This window comes from Sarcophilus harrisii, chromosome 2, assembly GCF_902635505.1.
Source record: "Sarcophilus harrisii chromosome 2, mSarHar1.11, whole genome shotgun sequence".
Taxonomy (NCBI): Eukaryota; Metazoa; Chordata; class Mammalia; order Dasyuromorphia; family Dasyuridae; genus Sarcophilus; species Sarcophilus harrisii.
The window spans coordinates 527,433,979-527,456,537 of NC_045427.1; the positions used below are offsets into that span (position 1 = coordinate 527,433,979).

The 22,559-nt window shown below is 34.5% G+C and overlaps 1 protein-coding gene across 3 annotated transcripts in view; it reads left to right on the forward strand.

Annotated features, from left to right (window-relative positions):
- The window catches only part of OTUD7A (OTU deubiquitinase 7A), a 292,841-nt gene that overhangs the window by 75,463 nt on the left and 194,819 nt on the right, over nucleotides 1–22,559 (forward strand). For all 3 annotated transcript variants that reach the window (XM_031955458.1, XM_031955459.1, XM_031955457.1), the window contains exon 3: nucleotides 14,650–14,788. The gene's annotated coding sequence lies outside the window, so the exon portion shown is untranslated. The remainder of the gene's footprint in view (nucleotides 1–14,649; nucleotides 14,789–22,559) is intronic.

A 22,559-nucleotide genomic window follows, 5' to 3' on the forward strand; every position in this document is an offset into this window, starting at 1 on the left:
AATTTTAGAAAACTTAGATACAATAGACCTGGCAATTGTTGAAAGGGAATAGAAAAGTAGGAATGAGTTTCAGATCTTTCCCAGAGACCATTTTTTTTTGTTATAAAGACACTGATTCAGTTAGAGGATGAAAAACCATAAAAAAAACAGACAAATTTCATTTCTTTTGCAATTCTTTCAGACACTTATGCTGAATTCCTCTGAAATCCTGAGGGATCTTACCTTATTTTAATCTTTCTGAACCATGCTTTTATTAAATATGGCTCTTCTCCATAGAGTCAGATCACAATTCTCCCTGTATCTTAGTAGATCATATTTAAAAACCATCACACAGTGTCCAACCTTTTGGTGATGAGCTTTTTTGAATTTAACTAGAAGATTCCTGGATAATATATTTAAAGTCAACAGATAGTTTCACATTTGAAGCCTTTTTGACTTGGTGTACATCCTATCAGGACTTAATATATTAAGGCCAGTATTGTGCTATGCAATAGGAATTAAAAAAAAACAAACACTAAAACTCTTCCTACCCACAACATGCTTATGTTCTAACTGGGAGATGGGCAGATAATATTAAGTAATTTGGAATAGACAAGTTATATAATTATTACAGACATAGGCAAAAAGCACTGGAATTGGTGGGAGTATATAGAATTTCCTGTATGTGAGCTAAGTATTGAAGAAAATCAGGGATTTTAAGAGGTAAATGTGAAGAGAAAAAAACATCACAAATATGGAGAAACAGATGGTACAAAGCTATTGATCAAAGATCAAGGGTCAATTTCTGAGTATGAGGATAGCTTTTTTAAAAGAAAAAAGAAAATTAGTATTAATTTTCCTTAATTGAGAAAAATCCATAACAAAAAGATGCCATACACTCAGTTAACACTTTTAAATGAAACATGATTATATGTTGTGAATTTTTTTTGTTCAATCCATTGGTATCTATAGATTCAAAAGATGGTACCCAAAACTCTTAATGTGCCTTTTAAATAGGTAAGCAAAGAGTTTTAGGCAGGGGAGAGAGCTTTAAATCCACGGAACTGACGAGATAATCAAGTGAAGATGTACAAAGAGAAGAGAAGGGGGCACAGGACAGAATCTGAGGGACACCTATAGTTAGAGGGAGTGATCTGAAAGAAGATCAAGCAAAAATAAGATCAGTTAGAAGGTAGAAGATCAGATAGGGGGGCCATAAGGATGATGCACTGAAAAGCTGGAGAGAAGAGAGAATCCAGGAAGAGAGTTATCAACAGTGTCAAAGGCTAGAAAGACCACATAGATAATGAGGATAGAAAATGGATTATTGGATTTGGCAATTAAATTGGTATGATTGGTAATTTTGGAAAGAGTTGTTTCAGTGAAATGATAAGAAGCTTGATTGTAAAGAATTAATAAGTAGTGGGGGAGGGGAAAGTGGAGGAACCTACTGTAGAAGGCCTTTTCAAAGTAGTTTAGCTTCTAAGGGCAGAAAAAATATAGAGCCAAAGTTAATGAAACTGGAGAAATCAGTGAGGATTTTTTTTTCAGGATGAGGAAAACATGGGCATGTTTGTGAGCGGAAGGAAATGAACAAATTGATAGGGAGAATTTGGAAATAAGTGATAAAGTTGGGTATGACAGAAGGAGATATCTGTTGGAGGAAACAAGATGGAATGGGAAGAAGTAAAGGGGGTAACCTGGTAAGTAAGGCCATTTGAGTGATTGATAGGAGATGAAGAACAGGGAGAAAAGAGCTCATGGTGAAAAGCTTTATTTTTTTCTTGTAAAATCTATATGACAAGGTTTTCAGCTGAGAGAGTGGACAAAGGGGAAGCTGTAGGAGGTTTGAGGAGGGATGAAAAAGTTTGGAAGCGCTATTGTAGATCATAGGATAGTGAGGTGATAATGGAGTTACAGGAGAATTGTAGAAGCAAAGAAGATCCAGTTGAAGTTACATATGTAAATTTGTAGTGAATCCATTTAGAATGGTTACGGGATTTTCTCCATTTTAATTCAATAGCACATTGTAGGAGTGAAGGTACCAATTTGCGGGAATAATTCAAGTCTGAGGCTCCACTGACCCTAACTGGCAATATGATAAGGGGACTAGGGATTCAAGGACATTGCAGAGCTGAATGGCTTGACTAAGAGTTCAAGATGAGGAAAAGAGGAGAAAGATTTAATGGAAGGAAGATGACCTGGGAAATAATTGATAGGTCAGGGAACTAAAGGTCATACTGTGGATGAACATGTCTGTAGACAGCAACTAATAGAAATTAGATTGAGTGATAGATATGAATAGCATGAACCTCACAAAAGGGGGATTTATATTTGTATATTATAACTGAGTTATAAAAGTGGAGAAGAGTGGGGATAGGAAGCAACTAATGGTGAATCTCCTTGTGATGAACCTTCTCTACTTAGGCTTGTTCTAAGAAATTAAACACCATCTATCACCAGGACAGTGACATGATAAAAGTAGATTGTAAGGAAAATTAATCTATCAGTAGTTTTGGGACAAATAAGCTGAGCTAGAGTAAGGGGGAAAAGCCTCTACTAAAAATTCTACTCCAGACTTGATTTTTCCCTCCCTTGAATGTTGATTAGTTTGGACTTTCTATAATAGAAATGATAAAAAGAAGAAAGATTGTAAACAAAGAGTAGAAACAGTCAAGGAATCTATTAGAAAATTTTGGAAGCCGCACACAAAGCTAACTCCAGCTTTATAAAGTGCTATCCTTTAGACCAGGGCTTTTAAAATTTTTCCTACTTGAGACCCCTTTTCATCCATGAAATGTTTACGTGACCTCGGGTATATAATATGATGTGTACATAATGCATATAAAATAAGCTTAAAAGCCAAACATTTACTGATAATAAATCATAATTTCACAATTCTCACGTTCAATTATGAGACCCCCCATATGGCATTGTGAACCACAGTTTAAGAAGCTGGACTAGACAAATGTTCCATGTGTTCACAGCACTGTGATTGTGACTTTTCTTGGTTTTTGCCCCAGGAGTCATGGCTTTGGTACTGAAGACTCCCTTGCCATTAAAAAAAAATACTTATTTTATTTTTAATGTATGAAATAAAACAAGCATTTCCTCAATAGTAGAATTAAAAAATGATTGCACACAAAGTTGAAAGTCTATTAAGTATAGTTTGCTATTCCTTTTAATAATAAATAATTAATAAATTTATAATTTTTAATTAATAAGGAAGTAATAAAGTTATCATATAATTTTCTTTTTCTATTTTCTCTTATATATTATATATATAATCATTTCACACATTTATTAGTTCTTTTTTTAAATGTAGATAGCATCTTCCTTCATAGGATCTTTGTAGTTAATTTGAGTATGATAATCAAAATCTTAGTTGCTCAGAGTTGTTCTTAAAACAATAACTGTCCCATTTTAGAAAAAGAGATTGAAAAAGCTATTAATCAACTCCCTAAGAAAAAATCTCCAGGAACAGATGGATTTACAAGTGAATTCTACCAAACATTTAAAGAACAATTAATTCCGATGCTATGCAAAATTGGAAAAATAGGAAAAGAAAGAGTCCATCAAATTGCTTTTATAACACAAATATGGTGCTAATATTTAAACCAGGTAGGGTCAAAATAGAGAAATGAAAATTTAGACCAATTTCCCTAACAAATATTGATGCAAAAATCTTGAATAAAATATTAGTACACAGACTACAGCAAGTTATCACCAGGATAACATACCATAACCAACTATACCAGGAATGCAAAGCTGGTTCAATATTAGAAACACTATTAGCATAATTGACTATATCAATAATCAAACTAACAGAAATTATATGATTATCTCAATAGATGCAGAAAAAGCATTTGACAAAATCCAACACCCATTCTTATTTAAAACAATATAGAGCATAAAAATAAATGGAGTTATCCTTAAAATGATCAGTAACATTTATCTAAAGCCATCAGCAAGCATCATATATAATGGGGATAAACTAGAAGCATTCCTAAAAAGATTAGAGGTGAAAGAAGGTTGCTCACTATCACCATTGCTATTCAAATCTGCATTAGAAATGTTAGTTTTAGCAATAAGAGAAGAAAAAGAAATGAAAGAAATTCTAGTAAGTAATGTAGGAAACCAAATTATCACTCTTTGCAGAGGATGGCATACTTACAGAATCCTAGAGAATCAACTAAAACCTATTAAAAACAATTAACACCTTTAATAAAGTTGCAGGATACAAAATAAATCCACATAAATCATCAACATAAATCATTTCTTTTTATGTAAAATTTCTTATTTTCAAAACACATGCATATTTAAACATTCAGTCTTGCAAAATCTTGTGTTCCATTTCTTTTCTTCCTTCCTTCCCCCCATTCCCTCCCCTGGATTGCAAGTAATCCAATATGTGCCAAACATGTGCAATTCTTCTTTATATATTTCCACAATTATCACAGCATCTCTATCTGCACCAACAAAGGCCATCAGCAAGAGATACATAGGGAAATTCCATTAAAAATTGTAGATAATATAAAATATTTGGAAGTCTGCCTGCTAGGACAAAGTCAGGAACTATATATGAACACAATTAGAAAATATTTTTTGCACAAATAAAGTCAGACCTAAACCATTGGAAGAATATCAAGTGCTCATGGGTAGGCCGAGCTAATATAATTTAAAATGACACTTCTACCTAAATTAATCTACTTATTTAGTGTCATACCAATCAAACTACCAAGAAACTACTTTACAGAGCTAGAAAAAAAATAATAACAAAGTTCATCTGGAGGAACTAAAGTTCAAGAATTCCAATGGAATTAATGAGAAAATTCAAATGAAGGTGACCTAGCTGCACTAGATCTAAAATTATATTATAAAGCAGTGATCATCAAAGCTATTTGGTACTGGCTAAGAAATAGAGTAGTTGATTAGTGGAATAGGTTAGGTTCACAGGACACAATAGTCAATGACTATAGTAATCTAGTGTTTGATAAACCCAAAGACCCCAGTTTCTAGGATAAAAACTCACTATTTGACAAAATTGCTAAGAAAATTGGAAAATAGTAAAGCAGAAACTAGGCATTGACCGACATCTAACACACTATACAAAGATAAAGTCGAAATGGATTCATGATTTAGACATAAAAATGATACTATAAGCAAATTAGAAGAACAAATCTACCTCTCAGAGCTGTGAAGAAGGAAGGAATTTCTGGCCAAAGAGCTATAGAACAGCATGAAATGAAAAATGGATAATTTTGATTATATTAAATTAAAATTTTTTGTACAAACCAAACCAATGCAGACAAGATAGAAGGGAAACCAGAAAACTGGGGTGAAATCTTTATATCCAAAGGTTCTGATAAAGGCCTCATTTATAAATATATAGAGAACTGATTCAAATTTATAAGAATGTAAGCCATTCTCCAATTGATAAATGGTCAAAGGATAAGAACAGACAATTTTCAGATGAAGAAACTGAAACCATTTTTAGTCATGTGAAAAAATGCTCTAAATCACTATTGATCAGAGAAATGCAAATTAAGGCAATCCAGAGATACCTCTATGTATCTCTCAATTTGGCTAAGATATCAGGAAAAGATAATGATAAATGTTGGAGGACATGTGGGAAAACTGGGACATTAATACATTGTTGGTAGAGTTGTGAAATGATGCAACCATCCTGGAGAGCAATTTGGAACAATGCTCAAAGGGCTATCAAACTGTGCATACCCTTTGATCCAGCAATGTTTCTACTGGGCCTGCATCCCAAAGAAATCATAAAAAAGGGAAAAGGACCCAAATGGGCAAAAATGTTTGTAACAGCCCTTTTTGTAAGTGGCAAGGAATTGGAAACTGAATGGATGTCCATCAGTTGGAAAATGGTTAAATAAGTTGGTATACGAATATAATGGGATATCATTGTTCTATAAGAAACAATCAAAAGGATGATTTCAGAAAAGCCTGGAGAGACTTACACGAACTGTTGATAAGTGAAGTGAGTAGGACCAAGAGAACATTGTACACGGCAACAACAAGATTGTGTGATGATCCATTCTGATAAACATGGCTCTTATCTTTTTCTTTTCTTTTTTTTTTTTTTTTTTTTTTATTTAATAGCCTTTTAGTTACAGGTTATATGTATGGGTAACTTTACAGCATTAACAATTGCCAAACCTCTTGTTTCAATTTTTCCCCTCTTTCCCCCACTCCCTCCCCCAGATGGCAAGATGACCAGTAGAAAACATGGCTCTTTTCAACAGTGAAGTTATTCTGGTAAATTCCGATAGACTTGTAATAGAGAGAGCCATCTGCATCTAGAAAAAGGATGTTAGGTCTGAATGTGGATTACAACATAGTTTTTTCACCTTTTTTGTTGTTGTTTCATTGCTTTTTGTTTTCTTTCTCATTATTTCCCTTTTTGATCTTATTTTTCTTGTGCACAATAATAAATGTGGAAACATGTATAAGAATTGCACATGTTTAACATATCTATTTAGAAAAGGGGTTGGGGGAAAGGAGGGAGAAAAAATTGGACCACAAGGATTTGCAAAAGTGAATGTTGAAAACTATCTTTGCATCTATTTTGAAAACAAAGCTATTTAAAAAAATCTAGTTGTTATTGTACACAACATTCTTTTGGTTCTGTTCATGTTGTTCTTTATAAAAATCATTCCATAACCCTAGACTTCTGTCCTCCTTCTATTTAATTGACCTATTTCTTTCTAGCCCCTTATTTTGCTTTTTTTTTTCAAAGCTTTCAAAGCTTCTCCTAACTCTATAAGAAAAGCTTACCTACAGCTCACCACTTCCAGGACTGAGTCCAACTGGCAGCAGAGGAGAAAATTATGAAAGCAGGTGCTTTCGTTGTTAAGGCATAATTTTAACCCACTTCAAAGTGATGGATTGAAATTAAGGTTCTTTAAAGAAGGAAAAGAATGTACATCTGATTTCTCCTTCTTCTAACCTCAAACACTACAAAATAACTATAAGAAGGACTAGATTTGTCACTCCTTTTCCTTTTTATTTGTTTTATTTTTTAAAACCGATTGTGATTGATCAATACAGGACTCAATTTAAAAAAAAATGTTATCCACTTCCAGAGAGAACTGATGAACTCTGGATATATATTAAAGTATAATTTTCTCACTTTCTTTATATTTCTTGGTATTTATTTGAAAATATTGCTAAGATGGAATTATGTTTTGTATGATTTCACCTGTATAATTGCTATCATATTGCTTACCTTTTCAGTAAGCTGGGGAAGGTTGAAAGGAAGAGAGAATTTCAAACTCAAAATTTAAAAAGAAAAGAAGGTTAAAAATAATAGTAAAATTTTAATTTAAGAAAGGAAAAAAAAACACTCCTCGTGAGGAGAATCAAAAAATATTGATAAAACTGAGACTGCCCCAAAAAACCAGGCTGTCATTAAGAGGGGGCCTCATCCATTTTGTTTATGACCCTTGTGATACCTATGTTATTTATCAGCTTGGTACTTCCTGAGAAGACAGGATTTTCTTCCAGTAGCAGATTCTGGAATTAGGAGACATCCCTACACACACAGTTATTTATATTCTGTCCTATGTAACCAGACTCTTGCAATACTATAAACTTGAGCAACTGTGACCATATCCCGTTTTCAGATTTGCCCTTTGCCAAGCTACCATTAGCATTACTTTAAAAAGGATTGCAATTTGAAGGCCCAGTTTCTTTAATGAATGCAGAATGTTTGATAATGAATAGAATTGGGCAAATAAGATCAAAAACTTGGGGACAGAAAACTAGCAATAACAAAACAAAAAAAATGAGGTCTTAGAGGCAGACAAATAAACTAAGAAATCAATAAATTAGCAAGTTTCCAATGGCTATCATGCCCAGCTTGGTTCCAGATACTATAAAGGATATGAAAGAGTTATAGAGGAGAGTCTTTGCACTCAGAGCTTACATTCTGTCTAGAATATTAAGACTAATACACATACAACAACAGAAGAGAATATGTTATGTGTTAAATTCTGTGACATAAATAATAAATCATGGAGGTGTGCATATCAGAGACTTGTCAGTGTGGACAAATGACAGAAATCTGCCTAGCAAGTGGACCAGCTTGATTATAAGAGGGGGTTCAGGTTGGATAGGCTAAATTTACAGAGAGAAAATTAAAAGCAATGGATCTGGGTGGCTGAGTAGTTTTGTTCATCAGTAGTTAGCTTTCTCAGGAATTTTACTTTGTCATTTCCAGGCATCAGACAAATGCTTTTTGCTTTTGCTATCTTTCATCTTTCTATCATATTTTGGCAGAAGTCAATTATTTTTTACTTTGGTTCTGAGTGTCTTGGATTCATCTTTGAGCCCAGAAAGAATTGTCTCAGGTCCTGTTGCCATTTCTGTCTTGGAGAAACTCCAGGGAATATGAAGAACTCTATCCAGACAGCCTGTCTTCTCTGCAACTGTTAGATTTTTATGATCTTACAGATCTTTAAGTTTGCATCCTTTTGTTGTTGTTTAGTCATTTCAGTCATGCCTGACTTTTTGTGACCCCATTATGGGTTTTCTGAGCAAAGATACTGGAGAGCTTTGCCATTTCCTTCTCCAGTTCATTTTACAGATGAGAATACTGATGCAAACAGGGTTAAGGACTTTGCATTCTTAATCTCTCCCAAATTGGTCATATCCTAAGGATGTTGCAGATGTGTATTTCATCTCTGTCTTAACTATTGCCTTATATTTTTTCCTGAGAATTATATTGTTCCATTTCACTGAGGAATAGTAGGGAGTTGCCTCTGAATAGTTTCCCTTTACTTCGATATAACTCATACTCAGCAACTTCCAGAATGAACAGCTTGTAATTGTTGTAGAGCCTTCTTTGTAGTCCCTCTTATAAAACCAAGGAAACTGAGTTCAAAAATCATTACGTTCAGCAGCTCGGATGAAGTATAATAAAATGTTCCTTCCCTCCTTTTGGATTACATTGCCATGGGTATTATTAAATATAATTCAGCCACATTCTTTCCTTTTGAAAACTATAACAGCCTAATATGGGCCATTTGTATTTTAGAGTCTATTGTTCCTCCCCTGATTGGAGCAAATATGAACCATTAGTTCTTCCTTTAGCTCTAGCTCATGGGCTTTGTCCATGCTTCATGTTCCTGAGTTTATATTTCAATCAATAGCAATTTTCTGGCATTTTTACCTAGAAGTTTTGATTTGAAGGACATTATTTGACTCCATCCTTGTTGACCTTTATATAATATGTTGTTGTTGTTGTTGTTGTTGCTATTTTCCAAATGAATTGTGGACATCAAGTCCTGCAACTGATAGCATTGACAGATCCATATTTTAATGCACAATTCTGATATGGTGTCCTCCCCTGTTTAAAACATTTGCATTCTTTTCTCAGAATTGAAGGTTTCCTAACTGCAAATAATTATAGTTTAAAGGAATTAACTATCTATCATCTACATCAAGCCTATAAAGTTCAGAGTATTCACCAGATTGGCCATCATCAATGAATGGTTTTGACCATTAAAAATTAATGAAATTTTCTTTTGTAGAGCAAAGCCATTAAAATCATGGCTGTTTAGAAGTTTTTTGTGAAGCAAAGGTTACCATTTTACAAAGTGATGCTCTTTAGGGAGCAGATTAGCATTAATGATACCAGACTATTCTATTTGGGGCTTTGTATATTAAAAGTTAACTGCAATGTACATGGAGGTACTGGTTGGTGGGGATACTTCCCCTGCCCTTTTTGGGACTGAAGCTTGACATCCCATTCATATTATACAATTATGGCTCTAGAGCTGAAAGGAACCTCAGAAACCAACTCATCCGGACCCCTCATTTTACAGATGAGGCAGTTAGGGCAATAAAGTGCTAGACTCTAACTTAGGAAGACCTGAATTATATATATATATATATATATATATATATATATATATATATATATATATATATATATATACTTGCTAGTCATGGGATCCTGAGTCTGTTTCTCATAGGCTTGCTGTATGAAGTGAGATAATATATCTAAAATGCTTTACAAACTTTAAAGTGCTACATTAATTTTAGCTATTATCGTGAAGAAATTAAGACTCTATAGAAGGTTTAGATGAATTTTGCCCTCTAACTACGGAATCAATGATCTTTCCACTGCATTTCTCCAATCCGAAGTTTTCATAATGCTACATAGCCTCATCCAATAGAATGACTTCTATGAACCTAATGAATCCATTCAAGACCTTGTCCCACCCCAGCATTTGAATGATGAGAAAACTTGAGTCCTAGAAGTCTGAAAAGACTAGTCCAAATTCTCAGAAATGCTTAATGACTGAGCCCAACCAAGAATCCAGTTCTCCTTACTCCTGGCCCCTAGGCTCTGGCCCTTAAATAACATGACCTGTGTTAGGACTGACTATAGCTAGAATTCTTGGAGGTGAAAGTTAGTTCTTTGCCTAGTTTTAGAGGGCTCAGTAAAAAATAATAATAATAATTAATAAATAAAAGGAATGTGGAGGTTATTGCTTTATTAATTAGAAAAGCAGGAAAGACAAATGTGAATGACTGCCAATGATCTCTGTATTTTAGGGCACAGATAGATTCTCCACAAGACAACCGACAATCTAAATAGAGTCCTTGGTCAAGAGGCATACAGTTGATGAGCCCCCCCCTTAAAGAATGCAGCTTCTTAGACAAATGCCCATTCTCTCTGTCTCTGTCTCTCTCTCTGTCTGTCTCTCTCTCTCTCTTTCTCTCTCTGTGCCCCTCTGTTTCTTTCTCTCTCTCTCTCTCTCTCTCTCTCTCTCTCTCTCTCTCTCTCTCTGTTTTCCTTCTGTCCCTCCCTCCCTCCATCTTTTTTCTCCTTCTTTCTCTCTTTTTATCTCCTTTCTCTCTGTCTTTGTCTGTCTCTGTCTCTCTTTTTCTTTATTTCTGTGCCTTTCTTTATCTCCTCTTTCTCCATTTCTGTCTCTGTCTCTATCTCTGTCTCTCTCCCTCCCCCATCTTTCTCTTCTCTTTTTTCCCTCTCCCTCTCTCCTCCTTTCTCTCTGTCTCTGTCTGTCTCCCTCTCTGTCTGTGTCTCTTTGTCTTCCTCTTTGTCTTTTTCAGCCTCTGCCTCTCTCTCCTTCCCTCCCTTCTTCTCTCCTTCTCTCTCTCTGTTTCTGTCTGTCTCTGTTTTTCTCTCTCTCTTTCTGTCTCCCTTTTTTTCTGTGTGTGTCTCTCTTTCTTTCTTTCCCTCTCCCTCTCTCCCTCTCTGTCTCAGTCTCTGTCTGTCTTCTTCTCTGTCTCTGTGTCTCTTTGTCTTCCTCTGTGTCTTTTTCAGTCTCTCTCTCTCTCTCTCTCTCTCTCTCTCTCTTTCTGTCTCCCTTTTTCTCTGTGTGTGTTTCTCTGTCTCTCTCTCTCAGTGCTAACAAAAATGATATCTTATGTTTATTTAGTACTTTATGGTTCTCTAAGCCCTTTCATGTATTTTTTCACATAGGACAAGTACAGAATGGATAGCAGAAGATTGGAGTTCAAATCCTCATTCCAAAACTAAATTTTCTATGTGACTATGGGCAAATGGATCTTGTAGAGAATGACCGCCTATCTTAGAGGGTTACTACTGAAAAAAGAGCTTTATAAACCTGAAAGCTCAACAGAAACAGCAGAGTTATTATTCCTCTTATTGTAGACAAGGAAACCGAAGCTTAGGGCTTGAGTGTTGTGCCTCAGAATCACACAGCTGGCATTAGAGGCAGAGCCAAGACTGCAACCTTTCATCTTCAGCACTCTTTCCCCTGATGTTAAAGCCTAATGGAGTAAGGACCAGGAGTGAGTGAACAGGATTTAGGGCACAGTTAGGGATGTGGAGGAGACCTCCTTGTCTCCCCTGTGGGCTCGTCCAGCATGCTACTGCTCAGCTACCACCCAAATGGCCAGCAAGTTGTGCAATGATGACCTGTAAGATCCCACACCTGTCTGTTTCTTTCCACAGTCCTTAGCTAAGAGACCTACTCTCACTCCATCTGTCCTTCACACATGGTTTTAGATGTTCCTAATAGGCTGCCAGCTACTTATGCAAGCTACAATAGACTCAGCCCACAGGGAATGGCTACCATGATCTCAGTCAATACTTTCTCAGTGCTTGGAATTAATCATTCTGTTGTCAGTTCCTTGCCTAATTTCCTTCCTGCATCACTGTAATGTATTACATCATCTACCCTACATCAGTGATCTGTGATTCAAGGTAGTTTAATTCTAACAACAGAGTGGATCTCACCCGTCACCTAAGAACCTTGTCTTGGAACAATTAAATTGGAATAAATTAAATTGGAAAAATTAAATTTTCATTAAAAGTGGAAATTGGGAGATAAGACACAAGGGCCATCCTAAATTGTATTTTGATGTACCATTTATTGTCAATCCCTGAAAAAGAATTCCATTTTCTAGGTTAGTGGACCTTGCTGTCAACATGGAGCAGGTTAGAATTGTAACTAGGGAAGAGTGACTGAGGCTGACCTTGGACGCACATGGGGGGAAGACGTCTTTTTCTGGTGGCTGTCTCATGGTGTTTGCCGTAACCCAGACTGCTGCTACTGGAGTCCATTCATCCTGTGTATTGTTTCATCCTGTGTATTGTTCTTGGGATGATTACTGCCATCAGAAGAGAAAATCTTGGTTTGCACCTGATTCTAGAAGACCTTCCACAATCCTAATTTTCCTTTCCAACTTTATCTCCTAATACTCTATTGTGTCAAGAAGGCCACTGTAGAACCTCTTTTTTGGCCATATTTGTTTACTTTCTGAACCCAAGATATGCCTTGGATTTTCCTTTCTTTCTGCTGTTGCTCACATTATTCCTCACATCCACCCACCCCTTTCCATTACGTCTACTTGAATTCCATCCTTTCTTCAAGAGTTAAATCAAATACAACCTCCCTCCATGAACCTTTACTTAAACATCCCCCATGACATAATGCTACATCACTACTTCTTAACCATATCTGCGACTTGTCAGAATCAAAACTTTATTGAACACCTCTTAATTGCAAAACAATCTCTTAATGTATATGTTTTATATCCTTATAACTAGATTTTTAAAAATACTCCTTTAAAGCAGAGACTAGATCTTAGTATCTTCTATAATGCCCTTATTTACAATAATCATTCAAGTTATATTGGCTAGTTGTTTGATTGTACTTGATCCTCAGGTCATCTTTGTCAAAATGCTCTCTGAAATTTGCTGTTAAAAATCTATTCTTTGTCATTCACCAAGTTCCCAGTATTGCCAAGCACTGGAGATTCAAAAGACAAAAATGAAACAATTCTTACCTTCAAATCTTACATTCCTTTGTAGGAAAACAATATGTACCCAAATAAGTAAACACAAATATATATATGTATATATATATATATATATATATAAACATATATATATATATATATATATATATATATATATATATATATATATATATATATATATATATATATATGGTCATTTCAGTGGAGGAGGACACTAATTTGGGAGATATAATTTAGGCAGAGCTTTGGGGAAAAAAACTAGGAATTGCAAGAAGTGGATTCAAAAGAAAGTGAATTTAACATATGTAAAGGAATAGAGGCAGAAGTGGGATGTCCTATATAGGAAACATTCTAGCATGTAGCCCAGATGGGAAGAAATACATACTACTTATGGAACCAGATTGTCAAAACCTTTAAATGCCGAAAAGAAGTGTATGTATTTTATCAGAATAAATTGCTGAGGACCTGAGCTGACTACAGGTCTAGACAGTTAGGCTTTGAGATGGATCCATATTTATTCTTCACTGCCCTTCCCCCAACCTCTAAAAAGAGCCCCATTTATTTTTGGATGATTGTTCCTTCTAGCTACCTTTTCCTCTCTTGCTTTCCTGCCCTGCTGTATAAAAAACATTTTCTTTTACATAAATAGGAACATAAATTTAGAGCTTGATAAAACCTTAAAGATTATCTAGTACAATCCCTTCATTTTACAGATGAGAAAACTTAGGCCCAGGAAATTATAGTGATTTGCCTAATGTTACTTGTCTGTAACAAAGCAAAGATTTGAAGTCAGCCCGTTAATCAGCAAGCCTTTATTAAGCATTTCCTGTATGCCAGGGACTATGTGAAGAGTTAGTCTGTAGGCTTCAACTACAGTACTTCCATTGTAGCCTAGTACCTCTTAATACTCCTGGTATAACCAATATATTAAAACTTGCCTTCAGGAATATTGGTTATATGAAGTAGTCCTAGAAAAAAGAGTTATTATGTTCAATAGTTCTTAAGGTAGAATGTGTGTTCCCTTAGTCTGAAATATGTTTTTAATCCTTGTATTGTATATGTTTTATAATATACTGTAACATCAGAATTTGATTTCTTTCTGAGCCTGAATCCCTTTCAACAAGATTCATCCAGTCTGACTCTGAACAATAGAATACTTGAAGAAGTTTCTACATTTAAGAGACAGTTTACATTTAAGCAGCTGATACCTTTCTACATCTGGATCAATTTAAAAATAAAAGAACTCTATTTTGTGGAGGGGGGGGGAATTGATAAATTCTTCATCTTATGCCAACATATTTTTATTCTATTTTTAATTTTCATAATTTTTCATTATTCCACTATTTAATGTTAATTTAGCTTTGTATCTTATCTTTTCCTCCTTTTCAGAATTCTCAGGGGTTGTGATATCACACCACACATTTTATTGTGGCAAAATGGACTATTTTCAACAATGGAAAGTACCATGTTGACAAAGTATAATTCTTGACTGCCACATGCCTCCAGAAGACGTTGAAGTCTGTTAAAAGTAAGTCAAATGGATAATTTGTAGGTAATTTGTATAACAGTAAAGTAAGCACCTTTTTCTGGGAACTCATTTTAGAAACTGTAATTAGCCTCCAATAGCTATTATTGGTGCTATGACCAAATTCTCAGGAAAATCAGTTCAAAGTAGATAATAAAGTGTTATACACTGAAACACACAGGGAATGTTTTTGAAACTTTCCCATTGTATTGGTTTTAAACTATCATAATCTGTCAATATACAACTTATTTTCTTGTTGGTATTTTCTGAGATGTGGGTGTTTATGTTGCTATAACAATTTATTTTTGAAATAAATATGGAGGATTGTTACCCTAAAGATCTGTTGATCCAATTTTTCTAGCACTGAATAGAAATCTAAATTTAACATTCTGAATTTAATCCTATTTTAATCCATTGAGGTTGCAGAATCACACTGAATTTCATAGCTAAGTGACTTCAATGGATACAAAAATTAATCATCTAGACTTTGCGTGAAGACCTTCAGTGAGGGAGAACAAACCATTTCCCAAGGCAGTTTCCACTTTAAATTCTTAGGAAATTTCCTTTATGTTGAGCCTAATTTTGCATTTTTGTCACTTCTACCCATTATACCTCATTCTGCTCTCTGGGGTCAGGCAAAACAAGTCCCATCCTTATTCCCTTCATAAACTGTCTTCAAACTTCATTGTTTAGTGCATATGATAAAACTGAATTTTGATGTGTAAGGAAATTTGGGCCAAGATCCCTTCTCAAACATCAAGACCCAGAACATGGTATAAAATACCTTATCAGAATATGTTCTATCTAGTTATCTTGAAGTTTTTAAAACATTTTTTATTTTTTCCTCAAATAATACAAACAAATGTACAATAAAAGATCTCAAATATGAATATGGGGTAACCCCTCTACTATATTCCAAACATAAATGTGGATATTCTACAAGACCAGATTAACATTAGATGGAAACATAGCATATTATATCAAGCTTTTACTGCATATTATTTTTGTTTGAAGGGACATGTCTTACCCTGTGGTACATACAAATCTGTGTAATTGGGTTCACTGATCTAAAGACATTCAAATTCTTCTAAAATAACTTGGATAAATAAGATTTATAAACTAATAGCATATTTACAAATTGCTCTGAAATGTAACGTTTGAAAAGCAAATGATTGTATTCTTAGAAACAAATAAGCAGTAGCATGAGTAGGATGAGAGTTATTATGGGAGTGATGGTAACCAGATGTTCCCTGTCTCTACTGAGGACAGAACTAGGCACTGGGGCTTGAAATAAAGGCGGAAAGATGAATGTCAAAAAATGAAGAAGAATGTCATGACTGAAGGTCTCCTTAACTTTGAAATACATTATTGAGGGAGGTTTGGCTTCTTCTTCCTCCCTGGAGATCTAAAAGATAAAATCAATGGTCATCTGTACTGGATAACTTAGGGCTGGGGGGAGGAGGATGAATGAAATGACCTCTTGAGTTTCTTTGATTCCTATGATTCCTTGAATTCTCTGTAAATAATTTAGGCTTAATAAGATCAGTAAACCTGAGTTTCAAAAACTAAATGTTCAGTACTAACAGGAGTAAGACTTTGGTTCCCATTCATGGTGAAGCTATTATTTTTTCATTCTTTCAAGTGTAAGTAACTGTTTTGGGGTCAAATTTTTATTTCTTTTGTATTCTGTAGATGCAAATTTCTAAAAAAAAGAGAGAGAGAGAGAGATTTTAAATTTGCAATTACTTCAAGGAGAATTTATTGAGTGTTGCCATGTGCTAAGCACTGTTCACCTCATTTTTGTCATATAAGACCTTGCAATAAGGTAATATATGAAGATTGTTAACAAACAAATGCAATGTGATGCAAAAAGAACAATTCAGTGCATTGAACACTGAATTTGGAGTCAGAAAACCTGGAATCAAGTCTCGTCTCAAGCATTTAATAGATTATGACCATGAGTTTCAGTTACCTCATCCATAAAATAGGAATGGTAATATTTGTACTAGAAGATAGGTTGTGGGATAGAGACGGGGTTGACTTGAAAGTGCTATATAAAGATAGATCTGTTATCCATTTTCTTAAAATAGAATATGGATGTGAATTAGAGAGGTACAAGATGCTAGGAGCATTTTGAGGTCAAAGGGATGTTGTCTGGTTTGGGGAGATCAGCTGTCATAAGATAATGGCATTTAAGCAGAATCTTGAAAAATAAGTTGAATTTCAGCTAGTCAGAATGTTAGGTGAAGACAACTCTGGGGACAGAATATGCCATGAGGAAAGGCATAGAGGTCAAAAATTTCAAGATATATTCTGATTGTACTGAAGGATGGAGGCAATAGCACAAGATAAATCTTACCAGATAAGAAGGAGGTAGAACATGAGAATGCCCTAAATAATAAGTCATAAACTTAGGAGAGAAATTTTTGACCTAGAAAGTAACTCGATTACACCTGTGTATTATGAAAATGAGTCTTGAGATGACATATAAGAAAGATTTGGATGCTTTTGTCATTATAACAGCTTAGTTTTTAAAATATTGTTCTTCTGACTTTTAATTTGAAGAATTCTTTTTAGTATTCAGTGAAGCCTTTGGTAAAGTGAAAAGAATTCTGAAATCAGGTTCAAGATTAATCTCCCAGATTTGTCACATTTTAAGCTGTATAACTTGGGCAGGCCATTTCAGATCTTTGGGCTTAAATTGCTTCATTTGTAAAATACATATAAGTTAGACTAAATGATCTCTAAGATCCCTTCCAGCTCTAAAACTGTGGCTATGACTATTGACTCTCACTATGATTGAATGAGTTAATGACAGGAAAGGAACAGGACTCTATGTCCTTTGTCTCTTTGCAGTTAATGCCCAGCCCCCTAATTTGTATGTTTGATCCAGACCTATGGTTTCCCTAGTGGAAAAAAGCTCTCTATAGCAATGGGGATCAGCTACTATTTGCAATTCACCTTAATTGGGAATTGCATGGGACACTGAGAAATTGAGTGGCTTACCCAGGATGATAAGGCTAGTATCTATCAAAGGAATTCAAGTCTTCCCTCTGTTACTAAATCAGGGCTTCTTAAACTTTCTCCAATCTTACCCCTTTTTGTCTAAGAAATTTTTACGTGACCTCAGGTATGTAGGTAAATAAAACAGGTATACGATTCAAACATTTACTGATAAAAAAATCAAAATTTAATTTTGACGTCAAAATCAAAATTTTAAAAAATCAAAAAAGACATAAAACTAAAAATAAAAAAAACTATATTCAGTTATACAACCCCACAGTTTAAGAAGCTTTGCACCAGCTAGGTATCCTGAGCAAGTCACTTTACTCTGTTTGCTCCAGTTTCCTTTCTGTAAAATGAGCTGATAGGGGAAATGTGAACCACTCCAATATCTTTGCTGAGAAAACTTCAAATGGGGTCACAAAGAATCAGACAGGACTAAAAATATGGAAACTACTAAGCTAAACTATCTCTAATGTCATTTATCTACTAGTTATACCTTCATAACGCTGATAGAACTGGAAATATATCCCAAATGCCTACCACAGTGTATGCTTGCTGAATATTTGTTGACAATCAGTTCATTTCCTTTGTTTAGATGGACATTGATGGACAAGGCAGAACTGATTCTTTAACTTCTGCTTCATTTATTTCAATAGGTAAAATAATTGAATTAAATATATTTTGGTCTTGTTGTTTGAATGGAATAGGATTAGGCTAAATTTCCTTAATTCAGTGATATAACTTGTTTACATTCATCTAATTTATAATAGCAATCCAGATCTTTCAATTTATGATCTTTGAATTCTACTATATTAAATCCTATTTCATGTTATTTTTGGGTCAATATTGCTATTATAGTGAATTCTTCCTTTCCATTTTGAATGATAATTAAGTGAGAGAATAGGTCAAGTTGATTCATGTTTTAAGTTTTAAACATTGCTTATGTGGCAGGAGATTGAATCTTCAAAAAATGATAAAAGAGAATTGTTGGATTTTTTGTTTGTTTTTTTCTTAGAAGTATTTTTTATCTTCAAACCTAATTTTTCTATAACTTTTAAAGATAACATTTAAAAGAAATAATATTATATTATGCACATTATATGTACTTTTTTGTATATATAGGCAGTAGATTTCCCTCTGATGTCCATGGAAGAAATATTTGGCACAGCAACACTTGGGGGGAGGTATTGTATCTTTCCCATGTTAAATTTGGTGAAATTTCATGATGGATGAAATTTATTCTACTCTTTTCTTGGGGAAGCATGGAAGACTCATACCCAGGCATATTATGTTCCCTTACTTTACTAAAGTCAATTGGAAGTGATAAATGAAAACTAATATAAATTGGAAATAAAAGAATATGCTATTTTGCAAAAGATAAGTAAGTACAAGCTGTCCTCTTGCATACTTATGGTATTTTATTGGATTTTCCTGCATTAGAGTTGATCTCAGAGACCCTGTGATGAGGACACAAAGAGCTTTAGTATAACACCTAAGCCTAAACTATTTAGGCAAATTGTTATTTATATTTTTTTAAAAAATGGAAATGGAAGAACAATATGACAAGTTTTAATGTCAGGCCAAGCAAAGATTTTAAAAAATAGAACCAGAACAGTCTGTTATTTCCTTTCTAGTTTTCTTGGAAATTATTTTTGAAACTAAAAGTATTCTAATTTCTTCTTGGGGAAGAGTTTGACTTTTTGGAGAAAGTACTTATCCTTTTGATCTGTATTCAATTTACTAAAAAGGATCTTTTAAAAAAATTATTAAAGGACTATATAAGGTCAATCCCTATTGTCTCTGCCAATTCAAAAGTATTTTCTAAAATTTTCTTGAAAATATTTAAAACGTTTCACTATCTGATCAAAATGTAAAACTCACTATAAATAAGATATAATATATAACTGAAAGTTTTACCACTAATATTCTAAGTAAAACCAGGTCTGACAAGAATGAAACACTTTCACACTGAATTATATTCATTTGACAGGGCTCAAGGTAAGAAAGGAAGGAAGAAAAAATAAAGCAAAAATATTTATTGAACCTCTATTATATTCAAGAAACTTTAGATTTTTTAAGAATTCAAAACCCAATGCTTGATCAAGATGTAACTTGAATTTTTATCTATCTATCTATGGATATACATATATATACACATACGTGAATGTATGTATATATCCTCAGACCGTAGCCCATTACAGACAGTTAATAAATGTGCATTATTGGATTAAATGATGTAAACGAATCAAAAGAGACCCAAATCAGATTAAAATGTAGTTGGGAAATGTTTACAAAATAAATAAAAATACATTACAGCAAGGGCATATAAAGATAGATGCTATCTGCTTCCAGAGAAAGATAAATAGACATTATCTGATAAATAGAATTATGTCTAAAATAATTTTACATACATATACCTGGGTGTTTGTATCTAATGGTAGCCATTTCTAGGGGAGGGTGGGGAGGGAAGGAAAAAAAAGAAATTTACATAATAATTTTGTTGTATATTTAAAAGAATAGCAAGTTGTGTATGGCAGATTTGCAGTTTCATATGAATTCATCTTTTTATTATAATATGTTATGGAAATGCTTGATTTATTTATATAAATCCAAATAGAATTATTCTATATCTATTAAAGATAAAATTTAATAATGAAAAATATAATGTAACATAGATAATATAAATTTGTGGTTTTCTAAATCAATATGTGCTCATGGGGATTCATTTCTTTTTAAATTAGACACCATTGGTATAGACAATGAAGGAGTTTTGAGAAGATAAAGATCTCCTGGGTCTGTAGTAGTCAAGATAGATTAGATTAGGGGATGTAAAATATTTGAATTGCATGTCATTTCAGATAGAAAAACAATAAGTAATTGGGAATTTACACAAAGATTTATTACTGTACTTTTTTTTTTTTAAAGCTATAGCTAATTAGAGATTTAAGGTTCTGAGGTCTTTCCTCTCTACAAATCCACCTGTTACTCTGGTGTTTATTTTTAGTACATATCTATTTATGGGAAGGTTTTATGTCTATTAAAGATAGTGGCTCAATTTCAGATCTTCCTGGAAAGAAGATGGATGGCATTCCACCCCATTTTAACCCCCAGTTTGGCTCAAAATCAAAATGCCTTTCTTTGCTTACCCACAGGAACTCAAGGAGTAAACTAAAAATAATGCAAGGTTCTGACAGCCAATTAGAAGGACTTCATCTTCAGACCTGTTAAGAATGGTCAGCCAACCAGCAGTAAGCATTAGCTAGAAAATTTCCTTTAACTGATCAGATTCAAATGCTTTGAAACTCATCCTGGAAATTAAGTAAGAGAAAAGAAGGCTAAGAAAGGCTCCCATGAGAAAGAAATAAACTAACTAACTAAAAAAGCAAGCAAGAAGGAAGACTGGGAGGTAGCAAGGCAGGAAGGAAGGAAGAAAGGAAGGAAGGAAGGAAGGAAGGAAGGAAGGCAGGAAGGCAGAGAGGCAGGCAGGAAGGCAGAGAGGCAGGCAGGAAGGCAGAGAGGCAGGAAGGAAGGAAGAAAGGCAGGCAGGCAGGCAGGAAGGAAGGAAGGAAGGAAGGAAGGAAGGAAGGAAGGAAGGAAGGAAGGAAGGAAAAAGCTTTAGTTCATTCTCCTGTGAGTTAGAGCTCTGAACTATAATTCAGAAGACTAAAACTCTAAACCTGACTCTCCCACTAACTATATATGCCTATGTGATCTCAGGCAAACCCCTTTAACTCTTTTCAGTCTGTTTTCTAATATTTAAGTTTGCAGGGGATAGAGGATATTTGGAGTAGCCATTGTCTAAAATCCTTTCAAGTTTTAAATTCTGTGTTTTAATGATTCAGCTTTTTGGAAGAGAGGTAGTTTGATGTAATAGAGAACAGGCTGCAGTCAGGAAGACCAGGATTTGTGTATACTCCACAATACCCACCATGGATATTCTGTAGGAAGCCCCCCTGCTCCCTGAGTTTTACCTCCCATCAACCCTCTATGTCCTTGTATACAAATAATGGTTTGTGTGTTTCCTCCCCTATTAGAATGTGAACTCCTTTTAGACAAGAGCCCAATTTTTCCCCTTTTTTGAGATTCTATCACCTGACACAGACAAAATGCTTAATAAATATTGTTGACTAACTTGATTGAAATATAAGGGCCGTAGACCCTATCAAATGACTGAAGCTCTCTGCACCCTGGGAAACTCAATAAAATGTATAGTGTGAGGAAAGTGCCAGGTTTCATGGACACAGGAATTTATTTCCCCACCAGTCTGTCCCCAAATTCTCCCCTTCCCCCTTAAAGAGAACCTTCTAACAATATATTATGGTTATTTCAACAATGTGGGCCAAGGTTTATGCTTGTTGTGTTGATTCATGCATGGAGCAGCTGAAGCTTCCTGGTATTTGTAGTGGCTGAGGCTAATGAACCCTAATAGATGACTGGAAAGAACTTGTTAATGGCTTCTTTAAAAAATAAAGAGAGGAGGAGAAGAGCAATCTAATAAGCTGGACTTGAAAGAACAGGAACATATGGAGTCCATTTCTCCTACTGTATGGATCCTGTATTTTAAGGAAGCAGAGGCAAAATGTTTCTTGGCAATGTGACCTTTGCATTTTCCGATTTCCTCTGAAGTTGGTTAGTAGCTTCTGTGTCTTGGGGCAGGGAATTATTAATGCAGCAAAAGCTGGAATACCTCTTCTCCGTCTGAACGAATGGTAGCCTAGATTCCCACCCAATTTTCTAAACTTTCTATGTTCAAGGCATTGTTACCTAT